The following is a 12,432-nucleotide window of genomic DNA, read 5'->3' as shown; positions in this document are numbered from 1 at the left end:
TTTTGTTAAAATTTTGTTTCTATAGAAAATTTTGTTAAAATTTTATTTCTATAGAGAATTTTTGTTAAAATTTTGTTTCTATAGAAAATTTTGTTAAAATTTTTTTCTATAGAAAATTTTGTCAAGATTTTATTTCTATATAAATTTTTATTAAAATTTTATTTCTACAGAAAATTTTGTCAAAATTTTATTCTTATAGAAAATTTTGTTAACATTTTATTTCTATAGAAAATTTTGTTAAAATTTTATTTCTATAGAAAATTTTGTTAAAATTTTGTTTCTATAGAAAATTTTGTTAAAATTTTATTTCAATAGAAATTTTTTGTTAAAATTTTGTTTCTATAGAAAAATTTGTTAAAATTTTATTTCTATAGAAAATTTTGTCAAGATTTTATTTCTATATAAATTTTTGTTAAAATTTTATTCCTATATAAAATTTTGTGAAAATTTGTTTTTATAGAAAATTTTGTTAAAATTTTATTTCTATAGAAAATTTTGTTAAAATTTTATTTCTATAGAAAATTTTGTTAAAATTTTATTTTTATAGAAAATTTTGTCAAAATTTTATTTCTATAGAAAATTTTGTCAAACTGAATTATAAACGTATTTGATTGATCTTTTTTGATTTATGGACTTACATACAATTTAGAAGACGGTGTTAGGAGGTTTTAAGATACCTTGCCATCGTTAAGCGTTACCGCAACTTAAGTAATTCGATTGTGGATGGCAGTGTTTAGAAGAAGTTTCTACGCAATCTATGGTGGAGGGTACATAAGCTTGGGCCTAGCCGAACTTACGGTCGTATATACTTGTTATTCTGTTTGAAACAAAAAAGTTAAAATTTTCCATTAAAAATAAATTAAAAAATAAGTTGTGACCTTAGAACAACTTCCAAAGTTTTTTGCTGGGTTGTAATGGAAAGGAACATAGGATAACGTCATCTATTGGCTTTGAGAGGCAATGACCAGTTGGGCAGTGAGCTTTTTATGCGATAGTGTGCGATGCATGCGGGGGCATCCAAACTTCTATAAAAGGAGTAGCTAAACAAGTATATACGGCCGTAAGTTCGGCCAGGCCGAAGCTTATGTGCCCTCCATCATGGATTGCATAGAAACTTCTTCTAAACGCTGCCACCCACAATCGAATTACTTAAGTTGCGGTAACGCTTGCCGATGGCAAGGTATCTTAAAACCTCCTAACACCATCTTCTAAATTGTATGTAAGTCCAGACGTGGTATATATTAAATCAAAGAAGATCGATCCAATACGTATATAATTCAGTTTGACAAAGTAGACATACAATTTTGACAAAATTTTCTATAGAAATAAAATTTTAACAAAATTTTCTATAGAAATAAAATTTTCACAAAATTTTCTATAGAAATATAAATTTTCACAAAATTTTTCTATAGAAAGAAAATTTTGACAAAAATGTCTACAGAAATAAAATTTTAACAAAATTTTCTATAGAAATAAACTTTTGACAAAATTTTCTATAGAAATAAAATCTTGGTAGATTATTTTTGGCTCGAGTGGCAACCATGATTATGAACCGAATAAAATTTGAACAAAATTTTCTATAGAAATAAAATTTTGACAATGATGAAAATTTTATTATGAACCGAATAAAATTTTAACAAAATTTTCTCTAGAAATAAAATTTTGACAACATTTTCTATAGAAATAAAATTTTGACAAAATTTTCTATAGAAATAAAATTTTGGTAGATTATTTTTAGCTCTAGTGGCAACCATGATTATGAACCGATATGGACCAATTTTTGTATGATTGGACCAATTTTGGTATGGTTGTTAGCGACCATATACTAACACCACGTTCCTAATTTGAACCGGATCGGATGAATTTTGCTCCACCAAGAGGCTCCGGAGGTCAAATCTGGAGAACGTTTTATATGGGGGCTATATATAATTATGGACCGATATAGACCAATTTTTGCACGGTTGCTAGAGACCATATACCAATACCATGTACCACATTTCAGCCGGATCGGGTGAAATTTGCTTCTCTTTGAGGCTCCGCAATCCAAATCTGGGGATCGGTTTATATGGGGGCTATATATATATATGGACCGATGTCGACCAATTTTTGCATGATTGTTAGAGACCATATACTAACACCATGTACCAAATTTCAGCCGGATCGGATGAAATATGCTTCTCTTAGAGGCTCCACAAGCCAAATCTGGGGATCGGTTTATATGGGGGCTATATATAATTATGGACCGATGTGGACCAATTTTGGCATGGTTGTTATAGACCATATACCAACACCATGTACCAAATTTCAGCCGGATCGGATGAAATTTGCTTCTCTTTGAGGCTCCGCAAGTCAAATCTGGGGATCGGTTTATATGGGGGCTATATATAATTATGGACCGATATCGACCAATTTTTTTATGATTGTTAGAGACCATATACTAACACCATGTACCAAATTTCAGCCGGATCGGATGAAATATGCTTCTCTTAGAGGCTCCACAAACCAAATCTGGGGATCGGTTTATATGGAGGCTATATATAATTACGGACCGATATGGACCAATTTTTACGTGGTTGTTAGAGACCATATACCAACACCATGTACCAAATTTCAGCCGGATCGGATGAAATATGCTTCTGTTAGAGGCTCCACAAGCCAAATCTGAGGGTCCCTTTATATGGGGGCTATACGTAAAAGTGGACCGATATGGCCCATTTTCAATACCATCCGACCTACATCGATAACAACTACTTGTGCCAAGTTTCAAGTCGATAGCTTGTTTCGTTCGGAAGTTAGCGTGATTTCAACAGACGGACGGACGGACGGACATGCTTAGATCGACTCAGAATTTCACCACGACCCAGAATATATATACTTTATGGGGTCTTAGAGCAATATTTCGATGTGTTACAAACGGAATGACATCCTATGATGGAGGGTATAATAAATAGCAGAACGAGTACAATAGTAAAATTAACACAAATTATTGAGAAACCAAAGTCTAATTTCAACAACACTTGGATTTTGAAAAATCATCAGGTATATCGCTTCAGATTTAGATAATACTCCCAAAAAATAGATGGAAGTGCGAAACATAACTTTTATCTCCCTTGTTTCTTTTAATAATAATCCCTTTTAATGATAATCCCAGTTACTAATTCAGTAGGTTGTCACTTGTTAGAAATATCATACCACATTGGTTCACCAATGTGGTATCACAATGGACTGAATAGGCTAAGTGAGCCTGATACATCGGGCTGCCACCTAACCTAACCTTGAAATATCATTCATCGCATCACTTCTAAGACTAACACCCTTTATCATTCGAATATGTAATACTTCAATATATTTCAACGAAACGATATTCACATCTGGGACCAACCCGTAACGTCAATATTCTCCATCATTTGAGTTTACACAGACCATTTGACTCCTACATTTTTTCCAGATAGTCTAGGTATAGGTAGCGTCAATGTGTCTACCAGTGGTTTTCCGTCTCCATACCTATGACCACAATTCATGTGGCCAACATTTTATCAACATGAATGCCTTATGCCTTCACCTTCTTCGTCTTTTTCATCTTCAGAATTTTTATGCATTTTAAATCAATTTCGATTTACATTTGTATTTTTATGCAGGCATTGGGCGGACTATATTCGCCAATCTATCGCCATGGCCGCATATTTTGGTAACAGAATCATCATCCCTCCAAAGACTATTCGATTTTATTGGCAAATAATGTGTGCCGAGATTGTGTCAAGTTATTTATGGGATTTCTTTTTTATTTCGTTATTTCACCTTTATAGCTGATACCATTTAATGGAAGACTATTTTGAATGTAACTTCACTGGTATGACATCGTTTCCATTAAATTTAGAATATCCATATATGTAATTTGTTATATAAGTTTCTAGTCCTGAATCTGTCCCTCTTCTGTTTATGTTTCTTTGTTACAATTCAGAAAACTACAAATCAAATAGAAAAATAAAAGAAATAAGTAAGGAATGTCTAAAGTGGGGCGGAGCCGACTATAATATACCCTTTACCCAGGGCAATGTTTAGGTACCATCTCAATTAAAATTTTTTGGAAGCTATATAAAGATTTATATTCCCGTTAATATCTATTTAAATTCGAACCGATTTGTAAAAAATTTTGGGACGATACACAATGTTAATAAATACAAGTATATACGGCCACAAGTTCGGCCAGGCCGAATCTTATGTACCCTCCACCATGGATTGCTTCTACGAAAGACTGTCATCCACAATCGAATTACATGGTTTGGGGTATCTTAAAACTTCTTACTATCGTTTTCTAAATTGTGAGTTAGTCCATACGTGGTATATATTAGACAAAAAAGGTATGTATAGGTAAGTCTACAAATAATTACGAATCGATATGGGCTTTTTGCACGATACGTAGAGAGCCCGAATTGAAATATGGGGGTCGCTTATAAAGGGGCTATATACAATTATGAACTTGATATGGACCAATTTTTGTGTGATTGGGGATCGATTTATCTGAGGGCTATATATAACTATACACCGATATGGACCTAGTTAGGCATGGTTGTTAACGGCCTAGCATAATGTAAAAAATTTCAACTGACTCGCATGAAATTTGCTCCTCCAAGAGGCTCCAAAACCAAATCTTGGGATCGGTTTATATGGGAGCTATATATGATTATGGACTGATATGGACCACTTTTGGCATGGTTGTTAAATATCATATACTACCACCACGTACCAAATTTCAACCAGATCGGATGAATTTTGCTTCTCCAAAAGGCACCGGAGGTCAAATCTGGGGGGTCGGTTTATATGGGGCTATATATAATTATGGACTGATATGAACCAATTCCTGCATGGTTGTTGGATACCATATACTAACATCACGTACCAAATTTCAATCGAATCGGATGAATTTTGCTTCTCTAAGAGGCTCCGGAGGTCAAATCTGGGGATCGGTTCATATGGGGCCTATATATAATTATGGACCGATTTCGACCAATTTTTGCATTGGGGTTTGAGGCCATATATTAACAGCACGAACCAAATTTCAACTGAATCAGACGAATTTTGGTCTTCCAAGAGGCTCCGGAGGTCAAATCTGGTGATCGGTTTATATGGGGGCTATATATAATTATCGACCGATGTGGACCAATTTTTGCATGGTCATTAGAGACCATATACTAACACCATGTACCAAATTTCAGTAGGATCGTATGAAATGTGCTTCTCTTAGAGACTCCGCATGCCAAATCGGGGGATCGGTTTATATGGGCGCTATATATAATTATGGACCGATATCGATCAATTTTTGCATGGTTGTTAGAGGCCATATGCTAGCGCCACGTACCAAATATAAACCGGACCGAACGAAGTTTGCCCCTCCAAGAGCTCCGTAAGCCTAATCTAGGGGTCGGTTTAACATATATGGGGGCTATACGTAAAAGTGGTCCGATATGGCCCATCTGCAATACTATCTGACCTACGTCAATAACAACTACTTATGCCAAGTTTCAAGGCGATAGCTTGTTTCGTTCGGAAGTTAGTGTGATTTCAACAGACGGACGGACTGACAAGCTCAGATGGACTCAGAATTTCACCACGACCCAGAATATATATACTTTATGGGGTCTTAGAGCAGTATTTCGATGTGTTACAAACGGAATGACAAAGTTAATATACCCCCCATTCTATGGTGGAGAGTATAAAAATGTCAAACTAGACATAGCAAGTTTAGACTTAACCATTGTTGACCTCACTGGAGTCTATACTAAGGAGAAGAGATAGACATATGGTGTCTTTAGCAATATTGTTCAGGGTCGGCCCCTGAGTCGATCTAGTCATGTTCGTCCGTCCGCCTGTCTGTGAACACATTTTTGTAATCAAAGTCTAGGTTAGGTTAGGTTAGGTGGCAGCCCCATGTATCAGTCTCACTTAGACTATTCAGTCCATTGTGATACCACATTGGTGAACTTCTCTCTTATCAATGACAAGGGAACTCCTTTTTATAGCCGAGACCGAACGGCGTTCCACATTACAGTGAAACCACTTAGAGAAGCTTTGAAACCCTCAGAAATGTCACCAGCATTACTGAGGTGGGATAATCCACCGCTGAAAAACTTTTTGGTGTTCGGTCGAAGCAGGAATCGAATCCACGACCTTGTGTATGCAAGGCGGGTATGCTAACCATTGCACCACGGTGGCTCCCAATTCCAATCAAAGTCTAGGTCGCAATTTAAGTCCAATCAAATTTGGCACAAATATGTATTTTGGGTCTATTGATTGTGGAAGAAATCGGTTAAGTTTTAGATATAGCTCCCATATATATCTTTCGCCCGATATCTACTAATAGGGCCCCAGAAGCTAGAATTTCAGCCTGATTTACTTTAAATTTTGCACAAGAAGTGCAATTGATAGTGTCGTAAAGTGTGCCGAATTTGGTTGAAATCGGTTAAGATTTAGATATAGCTCCCCTACATATCTTTCGCACGATATGCACTTATAAGGCCCCAGAAGCCAGAGTTTTGCCCTAATTTGCTTTCAATTTTGCACAGGGAGTAGATCCAATATTTTAGCTAGGCATGCCAAATTTGGTTGAAATCGGTTCAGATTTAGATGTAGCTCCCATATATATGTGTTTCTTATTTCGTCAAAAATGGCCAAAATACCCAAATTTTCTTGTAAAATCGCCGCTGCGAAGTCGAAAACGTGTAAAAATAACTTTAATTTTTCGACTTTGCCGACTTGTACCTATATGGTACAAGTCGGCAAAGACACCTATAAAGAAACTGCAAATAATTTGAAATAAATGCCTTAAATTAAATCTACGATGGAGATTTCCACCAAATCAGCTTCACCGCACATACGGATATGAAAAGATTGACGACTTCATTCACAGACTTGGTGAAGCCTATAATATCTAGTATAATGTCCCGAAAATACATATATAGTTGAAATAAGTAATGTAAATAATGATGAAAATAAAAAAATAAAAAAAAACGTAAGTAAAGTAGAAAGTCGGGCGGGGCCGACAATATCATACCCTAAACCACCCTTACTGAATTAGTAAACATAAGCCTTTGTGGGGTAAAATTGATATAGGTATGGGAGATAAACAGTTGCATATTTAAGAAAATTAAGGGGTACATTTTTATGGGTGCTTTGTCTCAATCATTAAGTGTTGCCAGGGAAAATGTTCGGTTTATCCTGCAAGGACGAAAAAAGTTCCCTACCTTCCCATACATTCCCAAACAATTTTCCCTACAATATTTTTCGTTAAATTTAAACAAATTTTACAAAACAAATGGTTCTAAGCACTTTATTATATTAAAACATGAAAATGCAACGTACATAACCTAGAAAATAAATTCGTATCACCACCATGGTTGCCACAGTTGGTAGAATTTTACCCAAAATAGTAATCTTTTTTTTTGTTAAATAAATAAAATTTTGACAATAATTTCTATAGAAACAAAATTTTGAGAAAAAATTCCATAGAAATGAAATTTTGTAAAATTTTTTTATAAAAATAATATTTTGAAAAAAAAAATCTATAGAAATACAATTTTGACAAAATGTTCTATAGAAATAAAATGTTGACAAATGTTGACAGGAATAAAGTTTACCACACATTGTTAAAGATCAAGCCTTGCCGGCTTCTAATTTCCTCCTCTAGAGCCACCAAAATGTAAAAATTATTACAAATTGTGTTGAGTGAAAATGTCCTACATTGTGGCCCTACGTCCCTACAAGACGCTAAATATTAGAAAAACCCTACATATAGGGAATTTCCCCTACTTCTAGCAACACTGGCTGTGTTGATATTGCACCTACGGAGTTAGTATGCCACTAGATTAGGTTAGGTTAGGTTAGGTGGCAGCCCGATGTATCAGGCTCACTTAGACTATTCAGTCCATTGTGATACCACATTGGTGAACTTGGTATGCCACTAATATTGAGCCCATTATTAAAAAAGAGAAAATCGTTAAATTAGTGTGGGTAATAAATACAAATTTGTAAAAATTGAGCAATATTCTTATGTAAGAGCTACAAGTACGTATAAGTACAATCGGCCAGTACATCAAAATTTGAAATTTGAGTAACATTGGTTAATAAATAAGAGTACTATGGCCAAATTTGGGAAAATCGAGCGATGCATATAAATGGAAGCTATATCTAAATCTGAACCAATTTGCATAATATTTTGCTGGTTTGATTAATACCACAAAAGGTTACCTTGTGCAAGATTTGAGTAAGATCAGTTAAGAAATGAGGCCTGTATGGTCAAACATAAGGTTATTAGGGGCGAATTTTTCAAAATCGGATGATACATATATGGGAGCTATATCTACATCTGAACCGATTTCGATGAAATTTTGCACATATAGTAAGTACTATAGAGGACTGGATCCAGCCAATTTTTAGTAAGATCGGTTAATAAATAAGGATTCTATGGCCAAATTTGGGAAAATCGGGCTATACATATATATGGGAGCTATATCTAAATCTGAACCGACTTCGATGATTTTTTGCACATATAGTTAGTGCTATAGAAGACTACATTAAGCCAAATTTGAGTAAGTTCGGTTGATAAATAAGGGTTTTATGGCCAAATTTAGAAAAATCGGGCTGTACATATATATGGGAGCTATAGCTAAATCTGAACCGATTTCGATGATTTTTTGCACATATAGCCAGTGCTACAGAAGACTACATTTAGCCAAATTTGAGTAACATCGGTTGATAAATAAGGGTTTTATGGCCAAATTTAGAAAAATCGGGCGATACATATATATGAGAGCTATATCTAAATCTGAACCGATTTAGATGAAATTTTGCAGACTTGAAGGGCAATGGAAAAGATTACCTTTTGCCAAATTTGGTGACGATCCGTTTGAAAAAAAGCGCAACGTGACCCCATTTGTCGAAATCGGGCGATACATATATATGGGAGCTATATCTAAATTTGATCCGATTTCTTCCAAATTCAATAGCGTTCGTCCTTGTGCTCAAAAACTCCCTGTACCAAATTTCATCAAAATCGGTTAATAATTGCGACCGGAATCCTGTGAACAACAAATACATGGACAGACGGACGGACGGACACCAAGCGCTAGATCGACTCAGGAGGTGATTCTGAGTCGATCGGTATATATTTTATGGAGTCTAAAATCAATATTTCTGGTAGGCACATTTTTTGGCCGATCAAACTTATTATACCCTGACCACTATGTGGTTTAGGGTATAAAAATCTATAGAAAGAAAATTTTGACAAAATTTTCTATAGAAATAAAATTTAGTTAGATTACTTTTGGCTCGAGTGGCAACCATGATTATGAACCGATATGGACCAATTTTTGTGTGATTGGAGATCGGCTATATAAAACTATAGACCGATATGGACCAATTTTGGTATGGTTGTTAGCGGCCATATACTAACACTACGTTCCAAATTTGAACCGGATCGGATGAATTTTGCTCCTCCAAGAGGCTCCGGAAGTCAAATCTGGAGAACGGTTTATATGGGGGCTATATATAATTATGGACCGATATGGACAAACTTTTTCATGGTTGTTAGAGACCATATACCAACACCATGTACCAAATTTCAGCCGGATCGAATGAAATATGCTTTTTTAGAGGCTCCGAAAGCCAAATCTAAGTGACCGTTTGTATGGGGGCTATACGAAAAAGTGGACCGATATGGCCCATTTACAATACCATCCGACCTACATTAATAACAAATAATTGTGCCAAGTTTCAAGTCGATAGCTTGTTTCGTTCGGAAGTTAGCGTGATTTCAACAGACGGACGGTCGGGCGGACGGACATGCTTAGATGGACTCAGAATTTCACCACGACCCAGAATATATATACTTTATGGGGTCTTAGAGTAATATTTTAATGTGTTACAAATGGAATGACAAAGTTAATATACCCCACATCCTATGGTGGCGGGTATAAAAATTTGGAAGCAAAGATTATAAACTTTCTTTTAATTAAAATTTAATTGTTCTAAAGAAATTTCTGCATTTAGGTTGGGTAATTTTTAATATATTTTTTTTAAAATATTTTTTTCAGTGTGGCTGGTATTTTCGCCCATATATACTTGTTCCGTTTGACTTCTTCCAGATGCAAACATAAAGGGTATTACAGTAATACCATTTATATCCTATGCGCTATATTGAACATAATTTTATTATTTTACTTGATATTTCTCTGCAGTTAAAAAACACAAATGCTGCTAATTTTTCAAAAGCGTAAAAGAAAAAAAAAACTTTTTTATTGGAGATTGCGACAAAGGTACGAATTTACCCTTCAATATGTTTTATTGGCCAACAATCAAGTCGGTATTTGATTTTCTCCCTTCTTTCATTCATACATACAGAAAAAATAGGTGCCAAATGTTTTTTTGTGAAGTAAAAGAAAATTTGAGTTACAGACAAATAAAACAAAAGATGTCTGTCTTTGCATTAAGAGTAATGGTTTCGTTAAATTATGTTCCATTTGTCTAATGCTAGAAATGATTTTCCCTGATGATGATGACGATGGTGGGGTGGGATGGAAATTTTTCAGCACTTTCAAATTTTACTTGAATACCAATCAAGTCACGAAAAGTGTTTGCCTTATCGAATGTCCAAAATGGTAAAGTCATTTAACTCCCATCGAAATTAATTGCATTTGTCCAAGTGCTTCACCACTACTCCCAGGTACTATGGGATGAATAATTAATGTGAACTTTTGAATTATTACCACGTATACGTAGGGATGTACACTGAGATGGAATTTTGGACACATGGATTTTTATGCACTGTGCCACACTGTGGAACAGGGCATTATAAGTAGTGCATATGACGAGATAGACACATAGTGTCTTTGGAAATATTGGGAACACATCTTTGTAATCAAAGTCTAGGTCGCAGTTTTGGTCCAATCAACTTCAAATTTGACACGTATGTCAGAATAGAACTCTAATGATTTTGGAGAAATCGGTGCAGATTTTGATATAGCTTCCAGTTATAATTTGATTTACGTCAAACTTTGCACAAATAGTAAAATTAATATTGTAACAATGTATGCCAAATTTGGTTGAAATCGCTTCAGATTTAGATATAGCTCCCATATATCTTTCGCACTGAAACGCAAGCATGGTTTGTCCCACGCATTTTGTTTGTTTACACGAACGATTTTGGTATTGATTCCGAGCCAAAGTAGCAGGCAACTGAAGTAGGGATACCTTTAAGACACAATTCCCCTTTAAAATTGAGTTTTACCTACTTGTTTCTGGAAAACAAAGTTTAATTTATTCGTTTTTATCTTTTTTGTCATGTGCTATCAGAGTCCTTTAACCCTTTCGACCCTAAAGTTGCCTGTGGGCAACTTTTTGTGTTTTGAGACTCACTGTCAGCGTCGTTTTTGTTTTTGTTCATAAAACTGTAACGGTATCGAAAGCTACAAGTGTTTTCTTCAAGTTGAATGAAAAATCAGCTAATTTGGTTGTCAATTAGCAAAAAATTTTTCATTAATACGCACGTACCTCAAGAAAAAAATATTTGCGAATTTAAAAAGAGGTTTTTATACATCTGACTTTTTTCAAAAATTACAACTAAAATGTTGAAAGTTTTTATTAAATCTATTGTAGTACATGTCAAATAAAATATTTCTTGAAGTCAAATCTTAGAATTGCAAAAAAACAACAGATGGGAAATTTTTAAATTTGAAAAGTTGCCTGTGGGCAACTTTGGGCAATTGTGGTAGTAAAATTACATATTTTTGAACATAAGACCTGGAGAAAAAAGGTTTGAAAAACAATGATTTTGAAAAAAATTTTGAACTTCAACTGGGATGTCCTAGTGACGAGAAATGCGGCGACGATGTGGAAAACATATCTGCAGTGCAGTGGGGAATTTGGAAGGAATAGTAAACAGGGAGGAAGCCACTTCTTGCCAACATACTATTGGATTAGCACGAATATTGACGCTTTATAATAATTTGGTTTTTTACACCGCCAGTTAAATTGACATGGGTTAAAAACAAAAAACAAAAAAACATTTTCGTGAGTCCCGCGTGATTCACGCGAAGCCGTAAATGAAATTTAAACGAAATCTCGTGAATGAAATTTAAACGAAACCTCATGAGTGTGCGTGAACGGAATTAAAGAAAAACAAGTACATACGGCCGCAAGTTCGGCCAGGCCGAATCTTATGTACCCACCACCATGGATTGCGTAGAAACTTCCACGAAGGACTGTGATTTAGTCCATACATGGTATATATTAGACAAAAAAATTATGTATAGTTAAGTCTACAAATAATTAGGAATCGATATGGACTTTATATACATATACTAGCACAATGTACTAAATTTCAACTCACTCGGATGAAATTTGCTCTTCCAAGAGGTTCCAAAACCAAATCTCGGGATC

Source organism: Haematobia irritans, chromosome 2, assembly GCF_050003625.1.
Source record: "Haematobia irritans isolate KBUSLIRL chromosome 2, ASM5000362v1, whole genome shotgun sequence".
Lineage (NCBI taxonomy): Eukaryota > Metazoa > Arthropoda > Insecta > Diptera > Muscidae > Haematobia > Haematobia irritans.
The sequence above is the reverse complement of the archived record's forward strand: the minus strand, read 5'-3'. Positions refer to the sequence as shown.